The sequence below is a fragment of the Bos mutus genome, chromosome 11, assembly GCF_027580195.1.
Source record: "Bos mutus isolate GX-2022 chromosome 11, NWIPB_WYAK_1.1, whole genome shotgun sequence".
Taxonomy (NCBI): Eukaryota; Metazoa; Chordata; class Mammalia; order Artiodactyla; family Bovidae; genus Bos; species Bos mutus.
The window spans coordinates 52760909-52780609 of NC_091627.1; the positions used below are offsets into that span (position 1 = coordinate 52760909).

At 37.5% G+C, this 19701-nt stretch overlaps 1 pseudogene; it reads right to left on the minus strand.

Annotated features, from left to right (window-relative positions):
• Positions 1 to 17052: 17052 nt before the first annotated feature.
• Positions 17053 to 19289, minus strand: LOC102278039 (nuclear receptor coactivator 6 pseudogene; annotated as a pseudogene).
• Between the last annotated feature and the right edge of the window lie 412 nt (positions 19290 to 19701).

Here is a 19701-nt window from a genome sequence, read left to right on the forward strand (position 1 = left end):
ATGCTTTCCAAGAAAATACTTAATGAGTACAGAGAAACTGCTCATATGAAACTATCACAATCTGTTTACCAATCCATAATAGATGGAAATTGAGGTAGATTTCCATTTTTTTATTTACTGAAAGCACAGCATTTATCAGGTTCTCACTGAAAATGAATAATTTTCATAACACTTAAGTATGAAATGTCTACATCAAGTGAAGTGAAACTCACTCGGTTGTGGCAAACTCTTTGCAACCCCATGGACTGCAGCATGTCTGCCTTTCCTGTCCCTGGCCTGTAAATCTCCAGGCCAGAATAGTGGAGTGGGTAGCCTTTCCCTTCTCTAGGAGGTCTTCTCAACCCAGGGAGCGAACCCAGGTCTCCCTCTTTGCAGGTAGATTCTTTACCAGCTGAACCACAAGGGAAGCCCAAGGGAAGAAAACATGCTACAGGTGAGGCTCAAACTCACAACCTCGGCATCACCCACACATATTAGAAGCATTGTATAGTGCTATGTCACTACCCCACTCCCAGAAAATTGGAATCATCTTACATTCCACAGGTAGCATGTCAGCTTGTTCATTTCCCAACATGCTAGTCAATACTGTGAATATATAAGTATGTATACAATATAACCTCTTATGTATTTATTGTTTTTTCAGGTTATTTTTCTGCAAATAGCTTGCTTATACAAACATGTTTTATTATAGAGCATGTATGACAGATCAGGAGCTTTTAAGTGCTTCAGATCATTTTAATTCTTGAAGTAATTTAATGGATAATAAATTAAATGTTTCTAGAACTTTGTGGTGGGCTAAAATAACAGGCCTCCACTGATATACTATATTCCTATTCCTGGAACCTATAAATGTGTTACTTTATGTGGCAAAAGGGACTTTGTGTGTGAGACTAAATTAAGGATCTTACTATTGTTCTGGATATTCTGAGTGGTTTCGGTGTAATCATGAAGGTCCTTTTAATAAAGTACAATAATGAAAGAGCATGATCAGAGTCATAGGAGACAATTTAGGAGACAATGTGAAGCTAGAAGCAGAAATTAAAGTAAAATGGACCATGAGACAACGAATACTTTCAATCTCTACAAAGTGAAAAACGCAAGTAAATGGATTCTCTCCTAGAACTTCCAGAAGGAGCCCAGTCTTGCCAGCCCTTTTTGGGCTTCTGACTTCCGTGTTTGTATGCACGCACTCAGTCATGTTTAACTCTTTGTGACCCCATGGACTGTAGCCCACCAAGTTCATCTGTCCATGGGATTTCCCAGGCAAGCATACTGGAGTAGGTTGTCATTTCCTGCTTCAGGCGATGTTCCCAATCCAGAGATCTAACTGATGTCTCTTGTGTCCCCTGCATTGGCAGGTGGATACTTTACCATTGTGTCACAAATCTGTATTGTCATACGCCACTGATTTTGTAGGTAATTTGTTAAAACCGCAATCAGAAATTAATATGGGTTTTCACACCTAGAAGAGGAATACTTGTATAACACATATCTAAACATGTGAAAATGGCACCAGAATACAGTAATGGGTAGAGGCTGAAAGGATTTTGACAGCATAACTGAAACTGCTGTTTGCCTTAAGCAGAGTGTTAGTAGAAATATGAATGTTAATGATTCTGCTAGTGATAATTTCAAAGAGTGAGAAGCAAAGCAGAGAAAAACCTATGTTGTCCTAATAATACTCAAGTCATCACAAAGAGACAGTTGGTAGAAATATGGACCTTAAATGCACTGTTTGTGAAGACTCAGAAGGAAGTAAAGAATATGTTACTGAAACATGGAGGAAAAAAAATACCTGTTGGTTTAAGACAGAAACTTAGTGAAATTGTGGCTACATGGAAAACACAACTTGAAGCAAAGGTCTTGAAGATATTTAGCTGAAGATATTCCCTAGCTAAGCATTGAAGGCACAGCCTGCTTTTAGGTTCCTACTTACAGTACATAAATTGAGGGAATAACTATTAAGCAATAGGAACAAAGACTTGGGGATTTGGAAAAGTATCAGCCTACCAAGACTGCAAAAGATGCTGAAATTAAGAGATACATTGTCTCAGGTAAGCATATTCTGGAGAGGAAACCAAGAGCCAAGTATAAATTTTGCCAAAGTGTTGGTTCAAAAGCTTAGAATATTCAGTCATATGGAGAATTCTTTATGACTTATGGGTCCCCACAGAAATCTCAATAGAAAAAATTGAGATGTAATTATTCCAGGAAAAACCTTTCCAGGCATGTCATGTTCTATGTTGCTGAGCTGACACCGTGTACCATATTGCAATCAAAAATCAGTCAATAGAATAGCTGGTATGTTTGGGATTCTTAGATTTAGTTTATTCTTGCATTTTATACTTTGGAAAGTAAGGAAGAATGGTAAACTTGATTGTTTTAAAAATTAAAAGCTCTAACTGGTCTATTGTATCGTTTAAAGTTTGTGTTTCCTTGTTAATTTTCTGTTTAGTTGATCTATCCATAGGTGTAAGTGGGGTATGTTTATAATAGCCAGGACATGGAAGCAACCTAGATGTCCATCAGCAGATGAATGGATAAGAAAGCTGTGGTACATATACACAATGGAGTATTACTCAGCCATTAAAAAGAATACATTTGAATCAGTTCTAATGAGGTGGATGAAACTGGAGCCTATTATACAGAGTGAAGTAAGCCAGAAGGAAAAACACCAATACAGTTTACTAACGCATATATATGGAATTTAGAAAGATGGTAACAATAACTCTGTATACGAGACAGCAAAAGAGACACTGATGTATAGAACAGTCTTATGGACTCTGTGGGAGAGGGAGAGGGTGGGAAGATTTGGGAGAATGGCATTGAAACGTGTAAAATATCATGTAGGAAACGAGTTGCCAGTCCAGGTTCGATGCACGATGCTGGATGCTTGGGGCTGGTGCACTGGACGGCCCAGAGGGATGGTATGGGAGGGAGGAGGAGGGAGGGTTCGGGATGGGGAACACATGTATACCTGTGGCGGATTCATTATGATATTTGGCAAAACTAATACAATTATGTAAAGTTTAAAAATAAAAAAATAAAAATAAAAAAAAATCACTCAAAAAAAAAAAAATTAAAAGCTCTTTGGAGATTTAAACATTTTTAAAACATGAGAAAAATAGAGAAAAGTAAAAAAATGAATGATTCACTGTGTGGTCTAATATTGTAGTGCTTGTGTACTAAGTCACTCAGTTGTGTCCAACTCTTTGAAACCCCATAGACTATAGATGGCCAGGTTCCTCTGTCCAGTAGATTCTCCAGGCAAGAATACTGGAATGGTTGCCCTGCCCTCCTCCAGGGGATCTCTAACGAACCCAAGGGTCGAACTCGTGTCTCCTATGTCTTCTGCATTGGCAAGTGGGTTCTTTACCACTAACATTGTAGTAGGGGTTGAGAAGGGAGGTAAATGTGTGGAGGATTTGAGTCTTTCATGAAAGAGTATTAGATTAAACTGAACTTTTAAGGATAGATATTATTTTCATGTCCAGCAGAGTGGGAGACAAGCAATGAGGAAAAAATAATTTCAAAATATAGGTATAGATTGGTGGCTCGGTGGTCAAGAATCTGCCAGGCAACACAGGAGATGAAGGTTGGATTTCTGAGTGGGGAAGATCCCCTAGAGAAGGAAATCATGACCCATGCAGGTATTCTTGCCTGGGAAATCCCACAGATAAAGGAGCTAGTCAGGCTACAGTCCATGGTGTGGCAAAGAGGTGGACACAAGTTAGTGACTAAACAACAACAACAAATAGGTATAGATAGACTTAATAGAGAAATATTTAGTTTGGGTATTGGGGGAGATTTTGTTAGATGGGTAAAATATGGTCAGAATATATTGAAGGTGAAGTTTAGATATTTCTCTTTTATTAGAGAAATGGTAGGTTACTATTGGAAGGATTAAATTACTAGAGATACTAAATTACTACTTGAATCAATCTGCCTTGTGCTAATTTGAATTAAAAAGCTTATTTTTTTCACAGCACATCAGATTTAGGAAACAAATGTGAAAATTATTAGGATGGGAAAAGAATAAACTGAAGAATGTAGTTTTTTTTATAATCACATTTAATTACTTGTATGTGTTGCATGTTTGTATTTGTGTCCATGTGTACTTGTGCTTATAAAATATTAACTGTAAAAGAATTTCAAGTCTGTTTATGATAGAGTGCAAATAATTATGTTCAACTTCCTGTAAATCAAACATCAAGCCAATGTTTACCTAAAGGTAGAATGTGAAATGTGTCACAATTACAGGTTTTATTTGCTCTTGTTAAGCTCTAATTAATTTTATTTCTAGTCTTTTCTTTTTTAATAAATTATTTCATCAAATTATATGTTTTATGGAAGACTTAACTTTGCCCAATTATTTTATAATTACTCTGACTTTTTATTAAAAAATAAAAAACAACCGTCTTAGATTCAGAGACATTTTGAAGTATTTGAAATCCAACTTGCTAAAAAGAAGCATATAATAACATCATTAAGCTTTGTTTCCCATTTGGGATAAATACTTATTATTGCTTTAAAATGTACTAATTAATCTAGTTTCAGATCCTTAAGGAGTTGGAATCTGAATAATCTGATTTCATGGTTTTTGGTTTTCTACTTTTTAGCCCACATCCACATAAAATGAAGCAAATCATGTCAAGCTTCATCTGCTGCTTTGACCTAATATGGTTGCTCTACTACAACTTTAGTTTTGTTATTCACATACTTATTACTATTCGTATTCCCACATCTATCCTGCTTTGATTTCACCATGTCTGGATTAGTCTCTACTTCCTTTCTTCTACGTGAAAACTGTTGAAATCTGGCAGACTCCCTAAATCGAGAAGACAGATCTGGGAGTCCCAAAAGATCAAAGTATTGAGAGCCCATAGGTCAGATTAATGAAGAAGAGGGAACATTAAGAAAGAGTAGGGGCTTTTGATACTTGCTAAAGGTTTCGCTTGATGCTGATGCTAAGCAATTATCAACCATGTATGTTAGGAAACTGCTCGAGGTCTGGAAAATAGCTACCCAAAAGTGTTGGTCTCTCAGTCATGCCTGACTCTGTGATCCCATTGACTGCAGACCACCAGGCTCTTCGGTCCATGAGATTTTCCAAGCAAGGATACTGGAGTGGTTTGCCATTGCCTTCTCCAAACTATCCAAAAGGAACAGATAAAACAATTCTCAAATATCACACAGCACTGGGACTATTTCATGAAAATAACCCACTGGGCCTTGGACTGATGATTATAAGGAAACTCCCACAGTAGTAGGACAAAGGCAGCTACAGATTAACTAGCCTGCAAGTTTAAAGGAAAACCTTGGAAAAAAGTAAACTGATCCTAAGTGACTGTAACAAAAACAAACTTAATTCTACAGAAATATGAAAATAAAACTCAAAAACAAAAATTCACAATATATGTCACCTTTATAGAAAAGGCAGAGGAACCAGAGATCAAATTGCCAACATCTGCTGGATCATTGAAAAAGCAAGAGAGTTCCAGAAAAATATCTACTTCTGTTTTATTGACTATGCCAAAGCCTTTGACTGTGTGGATCACAATAAACTGTGGAAAATTCTGAAAGACATGGGAATACCAGACCACCTGACCTGCCTCTTGAGAAACCTATAGGCAGGTCAGGAAGCAACAATTAGAACTGGACATGAAAAAACAGACTGTTTCCTAATAGGAAAAAGAGTACGTCAAGGCTGTATACTGTCACCCTGCTCGTTTAACTTATATGCAGAGTACCTCATGAGAAACACTGGGCTGGAAGAAGCACAAGCTGGGAGAAATACCAATAGCCTCAGATATGCAGATGACATCACCCTTATGGCAGAAAGTGAAGAGGAACTAAAGAGCCTCTTGATGAAAGTGAAAGAGGAGAGTGAAGAAGTTGGCTTAAAGCTCAACATTCAGAAAACTAAGATCATGGCATCTGGTCCCATCACTTCATGGCTAATAATTGTGGAAAGACTAGAAACAGTGACAGACTTTATTTTTTAGTGCTCCAAAGTCACTGCAAATGGTGACTGCAACCATAAAATTAAAAGACGCTTACTCCTTGGAAGAAAAGTTATGACCAACCTAGACATCATATTAAAAAGCAGAGACATTACTTTGTCATCAAAGGTCCATCTAGTCAAAGCTATGATTATTCCAGTAATCATGTATGGATGTGAGAGTTGGACTATAAAGAAAGCTAAGTGCCGAAGAATCGATGCTTTTGAACTGTGGTGTTGGAGAAGACTCTTGAGACTCCAAGGAGATCAAACCAGCCCATCCTAAAGGAAGTCAGTCCTGAATATTCATTGGAAAGACTCATGCTGAAGCTGAAACTCCAATACTTTGGCCACCTGATGCCAAGAACTGACTCATTGGAAAAGACCCTGATGCTGGGAAAGATTGAAGGTGGGAGGAGAAGGGGATGACAGAGGATGAGATGGTTGGATGGCATCACCGACTCAATAGACATGTGTCTGAGTAGGCTCCGGAGTTGGTTATGGACAGGGAAGCTGGGTGTGCTGCAGTCTATGGAGATGCAAAGAGTTGGACATGGCTGAGTGACTTAACTGAACTGAACTATCAAAAATTACCAGTGTGAGAAGAGGCAGAGAATGTGATCTTTGGTGAGGGGATAAACACATCTTTACAAAATGACACAGGAATGCCACAGGAATACCACAGATTCTGTAATTAGCACATAAGAAACCTAAACCAGTTATAACTTCATTCCATATCTTCAAGAAGGTGGAGGGAAAAGTAAGCTTATTAAGTAGGATGTAGAAGAAATTTAAAATGAGCCTCAAATTGAATTCCTATGTATTAAAACTATGATTTCTGACATGAAAAATATACTTGATCATATGAACAGCAGATGAGAATGTTATGTGTTCAGTTGACTAGTCATGTTCAACTAGTTGCAACCCCTTGGACTGTGCCCACCAGGCTCCTTCTGTCCATGGAGTGTCCCAGTCAAGAGTACTAGAATGGGTTGCCATTTCCTACTCCCATGTATTCCCAACCCAAGGATTGAACCAGCATCTCTTGTGTCTCCTGTACGGACGGGTGGATTCTTTACACTGTGCCACCTCGGAAGCCCCTGGGAAAATTAGTAGGTTAATGAACATGAAAACACGGTGTAGAAGTAACCAAAATAAAACATATTAATAAAATAAGACATTAAAATGCTAAATGGGGCATCAGTGAAATGTTGAACAATCTCAGGAGCCTAATATATGTATAATAGCAGTCACTGGAGAAGAGGAATGTAGGTCAGATAAAATTTTAAAGTAATGATGAATAAAACCTTTCCCAAATTTGATTAATACTACAAACACAGAGATCCAAGAAGTTCAAAGAATCCTAAGCAAACTCTTGTAGAAGAAAATTACAGAAAATTTACGTGATATTGACTTCACTGAATCCAGAAAAAAAAGCAAATATAAAATCAGCTGGAGGAAACAAAAGAGATTTTGCACACAGTAGAACAAATATTAGAATTACAGCAGAGTTCAATTGAAAAAATAAGAGTCAGAAGTCAAAGCAGTATTAACAGAAGTATTAACAGAACAAAGTAAACTTAGCAAGAATATATTTATACTTATATTTTTGAAAAAAAAATAAAGACCTTTTTAAATGTAGTAAAGCTAAAATAATTGTTACCAACATAATTCTACATTGAAAATGTTAAAGCCATTCTTTCAAACAGAATAAAAATAATATCAGATGGAAATCTATATCTAGTTCAGTGAATTCTGAGCACATACCCCCTAGAAAGCTAAATAGGTGGGCAAATAAGAAAAAAGTTTTTAGCATAATTTTGAAATCTCTTTACAGATATTGCTTAAAGCAAAAACAATAACACAACTTAAAGTTAATTAGACTCTATGACAATAACATAACAAATGCCTGAGGAGAAAATGGAAATGTACAGATAAGAGGTGGTTACATGAAATAGTATGTCATCAGTTGAAGGTTGACTGTAATATTATAGAAAAGAGTTATAGCTAGCAAGAATATTGGAGTGGGTAGCCTATCCTTTCTCTAGCTGATCTCCCTGACCCAGGAATTGAACCAGGGTCCCCTATATTGCTGGTGAGTTTTTTACACACTGAGCTATCAGAGAAGCCCATATAAATTAACTAAGAAGTTCAAATAGAATTATTAAGATATACACAATACATGGCAGAAAGGAAGAAATGGGGATGAAATAAAATGAAATGAAATAAATAGTAGTATACTGTATTTAAACTCAACTATATCAATAGCAAACTTAAATCAATATAGCTTAAGCACTCCAATTCAATATCAGAAATTTACTAAAGAAAAAATGACTTTAAATATAGCATTAAAGTTAGATAATTTAAAAGATTGGAAAAGATATACCATGCTAACACTAATGAAAAAAATAAAAAGGATAGTGCACTTGTTTATATATCAAATGAAATTTCATAGCAGAAAATATTACCACGGATGAAGAGGAATATTTATCATTGCTAATATAATTGATTCACCAAAAAGATAACAATCTTAGTGTTTATGTGTCTAACAATAGCACTTAGAAATACATGAAGCAAAATTTAATTGAATTAAAAATTAAAGAAATATAAAAAATCTGTAGTTTTATTTGAACATTATTATTTGAGGATTGATACAAGCAAATCAAAAATCAGTAAGGTATAAAAGACAACACTGTCAACCATAAAAAAGTCCTCAATAGATTCAAAAGAATGAAAGCTGTAATGAGAATCTTTTCTGATTACAATGTAATTAAACTAGAAAACAATAGTAAAAATACCTTTTGAAAAATCAAGTATGTTTGGAAACTAAATAACGTACTCCTAAAAAACAACTGAACAAAAGCAAAAACCAATAGGGAAATTAAAATCCATTATGAACTGAATTAAAAAATAGCACCAAAACCTATAAAAAATTTGAGATCAAAATATGGCAATGTTTTCTGGAAAATTTTTATCCATAAAGAACTATATTAGCATAAATAAAAGTCCTAATTACCAAAATTTCCAAATTAAAATTTAGATAAAAAAGAGCAACTTAACTGGTGGGCTGTCCCAGCTGGCACAGGTATCCTTCTAACTTTCTTTCTAGGGGTTTGCCCTGTCCCACCCAGTGGGTGGCCTTGCCAGCAGGAGTTCCCTTCAGAAGCAGCCAGGTGGCCAGCACTGCCCACCATCATTACCACAATAACTGTGGCCAGGCCTTGCAGGCAGTCATACTAGGGACGACCCTGAAAGTCAGTCACAGTTATAGCCAGAATTCTCATCCAGCTTGGCCACGGGCCAGTCCAGCCCACAATTGCTCTTGTAGTAGCCATTGCCAGTTTCCAGACCCTCTGATCACCCAAGTCCAGTTTGCAGGTCAACTGAGGGTCAATCGTTCTTGATGATCTCTGCCAGCATTAATCCACTAAAAATAAATATTAAAGTACCAGATTTCAAAAACTGTGGGTTTGATTGCTGCACAGAACATCTACTAATTGGCCAAAAAAAAAAAAAAAAATTGATGACATTAGCATATTAAATGATCTCTAATATTTATCAATAAATACTGCAATTAATTGATTGTGATGTACCCACACATCTAAATAGGCACTATCATTGTTGAAATTTGCTTATCTACTTTACCAATATTGTTTTCTTTCCAAAGGATAAAAACTATGTTTCTTTTAAACATGTTTACAGATGAAGAGCATGTTTTATTTAAAAAGTTTATAGATGGAAAGATTAAGTATATTTGTTAATAGTTTAATCTACATTAACCAAATTGTCATCTGTATAAGGAAAATATACATATTCAAATAACTATATTGTCATTTTAGTTGAAAAATTTTTAATGAATCTCTTTCCTTTAAAATAGATGGAAAAAAAATCCCACACACACTGGAGCGCATGCACACTCAGTCACTCAGTCCTGTCCAACTCTATGGGACTCCATGGACAATAGCCTGCCAGGCTCCCCTGTAAATGTTATTTTCCTAGCAAGAATACTGGAGTGGTTTGCCACACCCTCCTCCATGGGATCTTCCGAACCAAAGGATCAATCCTGTGTCTCCTGCTTCACAGGTGGTTTCTTTACTCGCTGAGCCACCTGTGAAGCCCCCATACACTGGAGACTTGGTACAAATTCCTAAAAACAGTCCAAGCTGAAGAGTAAGATTTTATCTTTGAAATCAAGGGAAAAAGGAAAGAAAATAAGGAATAAATGAAATGCACATTTATTTTGAAAAGATTAAATGTCCTGTTTACTCTAATCCTTTCTTTCTCATAAAGACTTTTGAAATTTCCTTGGACTGCATGGATATGAAACCAGGCAATCCTAAAGAAAGTCGGTCCTGAACATTCATTGGAAGGACTGATGCTGAATCTGAAGCTCCAATACTTTGGCCACCTGATGCAAAGGACTGACTCATTGGAAAAGACCCTGATGCTGGGAAACACTGAAGGCAGGAGGAGAAGTGGGCAACAGAGGATGAGATGGTTGGATGGCATCACCAACTCAAAGGACATGAGTTCGAGCAAACTCTGGGAAATGCTGATGGGCAGAGAAGCCTGGTGTACTGCAGTCCATGGGGTCCCTAGGAGTTGGGCATGACTAGCAACTGAACAACAGCAGAAAAAGTCTATGGGCATAGAACACCATGTATTCATGGCAGATTGAGAAATTAATATAATTTATTCAGAAGATGTCATCTGAAATCAGCTTATTGGAGCATAATTTCTGATCTTGCCTAGTTTTTTTGTCAAAGTAGAAAATAGTATTTTGGCAAATACATTTACTTTTGAGTCTATGTTATTTCATCAATAAAAAGAGATAAGAAATAAAGATTACTCCAAAAGTAGATTACAAGGATTAAAAATGCATGAATAACTAAAAAGAGTCCCTGGTATTTATATCTAAGCACTTAACAAACATTACTTGTGATTGTTGTCATCATGATGGTAAAGTATATTTGTACCTTGATTCCAGCTTTGAGTCTATGCTTCTTTCTTGCAGATCACTAGTCTATAAGTCTTATCTGATTAAATAGGTAATATCAAAGAATTAGAATCAAAAGCCAGCATTTCAAATCAAATTTTGGAGATTTCATTCAAAAGGTACATATTCTTGAACTGTTTAAATTCAATATGGGCTTAATATTCATATTGATTATTAAAATTATATGGAATTTCTCCAAAGTATCAGCACTCTTTTAGCTGAATCTCATGAAGATCAGGAGTTTATTATGATTCTGGGAAATGTGAAACCAACTTAGATGAAAATCAACTGAAACTCTTACTCAAGAGGTTTACAAATTAATTTGATTCATAAACAGCAGACAGTGCAACCTTTCTTTAATTAAGAAAATCTAGGTCAACAAACATATTCACACATATGATTTAATGTGACTTTATTTGAGGATTATACAGTTTACAAAACATATTTTATTATTATTTAATCCTTTCTAATTACCTACAAATTCCTTTGAGGGGCTTCTGCAGTTTTATGGTTTCTATGCAATTGGGGATAGATATATAACTTGCATTAAATGCTAAGTCAATTCTAAAATGTCTGTGTCCTTTGGATTGCATTCTTTTTATTAAACAGGTGTTTAAATGATATTAGGCTATTTATTTTAAAAGAAATGAGCAGCCATGATGGAGTAAATGGTATCTGAAATTTCCTCCTATTCTAACCAACTTTGAAATATATAAAATGATTTTTTCAGACAATATGTAACTGGCAGCATATCCTATGGTTCCTTAAACAAGACTGCAAATTATTTATGTCCTGTTATCACACTGGTTTCTGGATTGATCTTGCTTTCAAGACCATGGAGAAGCAAGTATGGAAGTCTTGTTGAGTTGAGGAAACAAGTAATAGTGCTGAGGAAAGTTGAGTGGGTAGATTTTACAGGGTAAATTATGAGGGCTTTGGAAATCTGCTTAGAGTTCCTCTTGAGGCATTGGTTTAATTCTAATGTATACGTGTTTAGGGTTAACTACCCAGGGACAAGCAAATAACAATTACCAGGGAAATAACTACTACTAAGGAGCTGTAAATTGACCAATTTTTAGGACTCACTAATTTATATTTCCTCTGAAAGTATATAACAGTCATGTTATTGTACATCTTTAATAGCATTTGTTATTTTGAAACTTAAAAAAGCGGAAGTTTGCTTGATGAGTGTGATATGGATACATTGTTTTGTCAACCTGAGAATAAAGATGCTATTAAACATCTGTGCCATTCAGTGGTAACTTTTGAAGAGCCATGCAAAAAAAGAACTATGAAATGTGTTTAAGGATTTATATAAAAATATGAACATAATATAGAAAGAAATGGAAATATTAAGAATAACCTAGTCAAGGCTATGGTTTTTCCTGTGATCATGTATGGATGTGAGAGTTGGACTGTGAAGAAGGCTGAGCGCCGAAGAATTGATGCTTTTGAACTGTGGTGTTGGAGAAGACTCTTGAGAGTCCCTTGGACTGCAAAGAGATCCAACCAGTCCATTTCTGAAGGAGATCAGCCCTGGGATTTCTTTGGAAGGAATGATGCTAAAGCTGAAACTCCGATACTTTGGCCACCTCATGCGAAGAGTTGACTCTTTGGAAAAGACTCTGATGCTGGGAGGGATTGGGGGCAGGAGGAGAAGGGGACAACAGAAAATGAGATGGCTGGATGGCATCACTGACTTGATGGACGTGAGTCTGAGTGAACTCCGGGAGTTGGTGATGGACAGGGAGGCCTGGCGTGCTGTGATTCATGTGGTCACAAAGAGTCGGACACTACTGAGCAACTGAACTGAACTGAACTGAAAGTAGCATCTAGATCTAAAAACAATTCAAAAACTAAAGTGAAGCCAGTTCACAGAATCGGCTTATATCTGCAGATTTGACACTTATTTTAGTTTTGACATGAAAATGAAGATTACTGCTCTTTAGGACACAGGGGAAAAAAACAAACTCTGAAAGTTTAAAGAAGAAAAAGCAGTTCAGCATGAAGAGGGAAGGTAAGAAACAGAACTTCAGTAATAAGTTGCCTAATACACTTATACCTGGAATTCCAGCAGAAAAAAAAAAAAAAAAAAAGAAGATGGAAAGGAAGAAAATTCATATTGAAAACAATATCACACATGTGCACATCCTTTTTCATGAAATATAGTGTTTCAAACTTAAATGCAGTTTTGATATAACAAACAGGAAGGGAATCAGCAATCATGTGCAAAACTACCAAGAAAGTTAAGATGAGGACTCATATTAGATTTTGATTTACAAATTTAAAGAACATTTGAACCTTGAATGTAATGTCAATATAAAGATGGGAACTAAACAGATTATGATAAAAAGTGGAAAATTTTAATTTCTCTTTTTTTAACTATGTGCATATTATGAAAAGTGAAAGTGTTAGTCACTCAGTTGTTTCTGACTCTTTGTGACCCCAAGAACTGTAGCCTGCCAGGCTCCTCTGTCCATGGAATTCTCCATGCAAGAATACTGGAATAGGAAGCCATTCCCTTCTCCAGGGGATCATCCCTGACCCAGGGATTGAACCTGGGTCTCCTGAAATGCAGGCATATTCTTTACTGTCTGAGCTACTAGGGAAGCCCTGTATATAATTTCCATGTACTTATTTTTAATGAAAATTGTATGCATTGTAATCTCTATTAAAGATAAATACTTGCAAATTATGCAATATATGCCAATATGTGTGTGTCAGTTACTCAGTCATGTCCGACTCTGCAACCCTATGGACTGCAGCCCACCAGGTTCCTTTGTCCAAGGGATTCTCTAGGCAAGAGTACTGAAGTGGGTTGCCATTTCCTTCCCCTATATACTAAAATAGTTAATCTAATTTAATAAATATTAAAATTTAATATAACTCCTCAATATTCGTTATTGTTTTCATTTTCCCTTTCTTGGATACTATTAATAGGTATAATTATATCATAACTCCTCCTTTCTTTTGGTTTATAATTTTATGACACATGTAATATAAAAAACAGACTATTTATGTATACTTTTAAAATGTGTGTAAAGCAAATACATTGCGTGAATTATTGTGAATTGTTTTCATTCAAATATATTCAATGAAGTGTACCAAAACTGACATGTGTAGCTATAGTTTATTAGTGTTAATTGTGGCCATGTAAAGGTGTGACAGTTTTTATCAATTCTTTTGTTGACTGATATTTTTGTCTTTTCTTATTTTTTTAATATTAGGAAAGATGATTTTTGTAAATGTCAGTTTGTGCACATGTATATTTGGATTACTGGGTCCACTTTTGACATGTTCTATTATTTGCTACACATTTTCACATTTACAATTTTTCTCAATTGTAAACTATTTTGATGATGGACGTTTAGTCACTCATTTGTGTCCAGCTCTTTGCTACCCTTTGGTCTGTAACTTGCCAGTCTTCTCTGCCCATGGGATTTTTCAGGCAAGAATACTGGAGTGGGCTGCTATTTTCCTACTCCAGGGGATCTTCCCAACCCAGGGATTGAACCTGCATCTCCTATGTCTCTTGAATTGCAGGTGGATTCTTTACCCCCTGAGACATCACGGAAGTCAAAGTGAAAGTGTCAGTCACCTCTGTCCATGGAATTCTCCAGGCAAGAATACTGGCTGCTGCTGCTGCTAAGTCGCTTCAGTAGTGTCCAATGTGTGACCAGGATGGCAGCCCACCAGGCTCCTCCATCCCTGGGATTCTCCAGGCAAGAATACTGGAGTGGGCTGCCATTTCCCTCTCCAAAGGATCTTCCCAATCCAGGAATCAAGCCCAGATCTCCCACATTGCAGGCAGATTCTTTACTGTCTGAGTATACCACTTTAGATTTCCTCTAGTAGCATATAGCTGTGTGTTACAACTTACCTTTGGCACCTCTTATTTTTATAACTTAAAAAATGTTTGATGGGTATTAAAAGATTTTTATGTTTCCTATTTGACAACTCTCTGTTAAATAGTCAAAGTGACCATCTTTAACAATATTTATAGGAAATTCAGTTATCCTCTTTGGTGGATTGTTATTTTCTTTTGGACATATTTTTTATACATTTTTTAATCTGTATATCATTGCTGTTAATTTTAATTAATAGTTAATTCTGATTAAAATTTATATTGATAAAACATGTTAAGTGTATTATAACTATATTTTCATGGAATATAGTTGTATTTTAATTTTTCTAGTTGCAGTTAAATACATTTTTATTTGAAATATAATCAAACTGCTAATACTTCAGTTTAGTTCAGTCGCTCAGTCGTGTCTGACTCTTTGTGACCCCATGGACTGTGGCACGCCAGAATTCCCTGTCCATCACCAACTCCTGGAGCATGCTCAAACTCAGGTCCATCAAGTCGAAGATGCCATCCAGCCATCTTGCCCTCTGCCGTCCCCTTCTCCTCCTGCCTTCAATCTTTCCCAGCATCAGGGTCTTTTCCAATGAGTCAGTTCTTCACATCAGGTGGCCAAATATTGCAGTTTCAGCTTTAGCATCAGTCCTTCCAGTGAATATTCAGGACAATTTCCTTTAGGATGGACTGCTTGGATCCCCTTGCAGTCCAAGGGACTCTCAAGTGTCTTCTCCAACACCACAGTTCAAAGGCATCAATTCTTCAGGACTCAACTTTCTTTATAGTCCAACTCTTACATCCATACATGACTACTGGAAGAAACCATAGCTCTGACAAGATGGACTTTATTTGGCAATGTCTCTGCTTTTTAATATGTGGTCTAAGTTGGTCATAGCTTTTCTTCCAAGAAGCAAGCGTCTTTTAATTTCATGGCCAAAGTCACCATCTGCAGTGATTTGGATCCCAAGAAAATAAAGTCTCTCACTGTTTCCAGTGTTTCCACATCTATTTGCTATAAAGTGATGGGACTGGATGCCATGATCTTAGTACTTAGAACATTGAATTTTAAGACAGTTTTTTCACTCTCCTCTTTCACTTTCATCAAGAGGCTCTTCAGTTCCTTCAGTTTCTCCCATAATGGTGGTGTCATTTGTGTATCTGAGGCTATTGATATTTTTCCTGGCATTCTAGATTCCAGGTTGTGCTTCATCCAGTCCGGCATTTTGCATGATGTACTCTGCATATAAGTTATATAAGCAGGGTGACAATATAGAGCCTTGATGTACTCCTTTCCCAATTTGAAACCAGTCTGTTGTTCCACGTCCAGTTCTAACTGTTGCTTCTTGACCTGCACACAGATTTCTCAAGAGGCAGGACAGGTGGTCGTGTATTTCCATCTCTTTAAGAATTTTCCACAGTTTGTTGTGATCCACACAATGAAAGGCTTTGGCATAGTCAATGAAGCAGAAATAGATGTTTTTCTGGAACTCTCTTGCTTTTTTGATGATCCAACGGATGTTAGCAATTTGATCTCTGGTTCCTCTCCCTTTTCTAAATCCAGCTTGAACATCTGGAAGTTAGTTCACCGTTCATATACTGTTGAAGCCTGATTTCAAGAATTTTGAGCATTACTTTGCTAGCATGTGAGATGAGTGTAATTGTGTGGTAGTTTGAATATTCTTTAGCATTGCCCATCTTTGGGATTGGAATGAAAACTGACCTTTTCCAGTCCTGTGGCCACTGCTGAGTTTTCCAAATTTGTTGGCATATTGAGTGCAGCACTTTCCCAGCATCATCTTTAAGGATTTGAAATAGCTCAACTGGAGTTCCATCACCTCCACTAGCTTTGTTTGTAGTAAGGCTTCCTAAGGCCTACTTGACTTTGCATTCCAGGATGTCTGGCTCTAGGTGAGTGATCACACCATCATGGTTATCTGGGTCATGAAGATCTTTTTTGTATAGTATTTCTGTGCATTCTTGCCACCTCTTCTTAATATCTTCTGCTTCTGTTAGGTCCATACCATTTCTGTCCTTTATTGTGCCCATGAAATGGTCCCTTAGTATCTCTAATTAACTTTAAGAGATCTTGAGTCTTTCCCATTCTATTGTTTTCCGCTATTTCTTTGAATTGATCACTGAGGAAGGCTTACGTATCACTCCTTGCTGTTCTTTGGAACTCTGTTAATACTTGCATGATTATTTATTTATTTTTTTTCTAGGATGAAGGCATTTATTTAACACCTTTCCTTGTTGAACCATGGGATTCTGACCTGGAAAGCTGATGGACTGCTGAAATCCTTGGCCAAGCAGATTATTCTGAGGTGTCCTTGTTCCCATACGCTGCTGAGTTTGGTTAACTGTTGAAGATTTTACAAGTCATATCCCTATTGGAAGGGGGAGCGGAGGATGCAGACTTGTTGTTGAGGTGAGGCTGTACGGGGGGTTGGGAACTTAAAAGGCCCTCCTTGCAAGTTCATCTGAGGAGCTGTTAAATGGCCTGGGTTGTTCATCTGAGGAGAGCTTCTCTGGGTTCCTGAAGCTTGCTGCTGCCAAAGGTATATGGAGGAGGAGAGCAGGAAGTTGTCTGTATGGTAGTTAAGGATGATCTTGCCTGGATTTGCTGTCGCATTGGGCCAGGCGGGGGAGCATTTCCTACCCTTGATTTGCAGTCATTGTGCCAGAGAACTCTAGGCTGGAGGAAGCTGAATGACTCCAGAAGGCAGCTTGTTCCAGCCTAGAGGAAGAGGAACTTGATTTGGGGCAGTAAACTGGAGTTGAATCCCCTGTGGCTGTTGCTGCTGATGTTGCTGTATGGTTCTTGCTTGCATCTATTGCTGCTGCTGCCGCTGGGGAAAAATTAGCTGGGTTTATTTGTCTCTTCACTGGGACAGGCTGTATTGGGTGGTGCAGAGGAACTAAAGATCCTCAGCGATGACTTCACTGCCGTATATGGAGCCCAGAGAAGAGTGGATCAGTTGTGTCTGACTAGAAGCACGACAACGAGTCTTGGGCTGCATTTTGAATTGGGGCTTGATGCCATCATGGAATACGGCACGTTTCTACCGTGGGATAGCATAATAGTTGCAGTGTTGGTCATCCTTATTATCATGGAGCACCTTTCATGGGAAATTCCATCTTCATCATAATTTAATTTCCGCTCCCATGGATCCTTTATTTCTCACATCTTGGCTTTGGTTCTGAGACAAAGCCAGGTTTCCCTTCCATCTGAACGAAGAGAATTCCCAGATCCTAAAGACACTGGTTGTTGCTCTGAATCAGGATCCATAGCCTCTCCGCTGCTTCCCAGAAGATGTTGAATGCCACATGTAGGATGTTCCACGGCTCTACCTTTCCATACCTTTAGCTTGCTGGATTCCATGTGTAATAAATTGAGTGTATTCTCCAACATTATATCCAAGTTCCATTTGAAGTCTTTATCATCTCTGTTTCGTTTGAAGGCCAAAAAATCCACCTCTAGGAAATATGTTGTTACTGTTTTTCAGTGGCTAAGTGGTGTCCTACTCTTTGTGACCCCATGGACCGTGGCATGCAAGGCTCCTCTGTCCTTCACTGTCTTCTAGAGTTTGCTTAAATTCATGTCCATTGAGTCAATGATGCCATTCAACCATCTCACCCTCTGTCGTCACCTTCTCCTCCTGCATTCAGTCTTCCCCAACACCAGGGTCTTTTCCAGTCAGTCAGTCTTTCACATTGGGTGCCAAATACTGGAGCTTCAGCTTCAGCATGAGTCCTTCCAATGAATATTCAGGGTTGATTTCCTTTAGGATGGTCTGGTTTGATATCCTTGCTGTCCAAGGGACTTTCAAGAGTTTTCTCCAGAACCACAGTTCAAAAGCATCGATTTTTACATACTCAGCCTTATTTATAGAATGTCTTTTAAATTTGGAAGGTTGTCCAAAACCATGGTGAATATTATTCCAGAAGCATGTGTGTGTGTTAGTTACTCAGCTGTGTCTGACTTTTTGCAATCCCAAACTCTGTCCATGATATTCTCCCAGAGAGAATACTGGAGTGGTTTGCCATTCCCTTCTCCAGGGGATCTTCCCAATCTAGCAACTGAACCCAGATCTCCTGCATTCCAGGCAGATTCTTTACTGCCTAAGCTAACAGAAGCATATGTCCACCATATTCCAGGTGGACAATACAGAAAAAAATGTTTTTCTTAATTTTTATCATTTATATAGATCATCTTCTAAATCCAAACAATCTTGCATTTTTAGGACCTGTATTTTAAGGTAGCAGTCAATTGCAAATACTGAGCTTGGCCTCAGCCCACCAGGGTGGACCTTGAGCAATGCCCTTTAAAGTAGATGCACTTGGCCCTCTGTGTATCCCTCCATCTGTTGGGGTCAACCTTAAGCAGTGCCCTTGACAGTGGATGCCCTTGGCCCTCAGTGTATACCTCCATCCATCCTTGCCTGCATCTATCTGTCCATCCATCAGCACCCAGCTACCCAAATCCAGACCCACCTGGGACTCAGGGAGCCAGTGGGGAGGGGCATGGACTAGACCAGGCTGGGGAGGAAGGGGAGATAATTTACTTTGTGTCAAGGAATCCTTTTCTTTCCAGAAGCTTTCAATATATCATTGCATGTTTTATTCTGAAAGTTTCATGGTGCCTTGTCTTAGCTAATATTTAATTCACCTATAATTGAACTGTCTAAATGGTGTGAGGTAAGAGTTCAACCCTTTTGTGTGATTACTCCCACAGCATTTATTGATCTGTTCCTTCTTTCCACAGTGGTCTCAATGTCAGACAAATAAACATTTGTCTCTTTTTCCAACATCTTTATTCTATTACTTCATATCATTTGTTTAATTAAG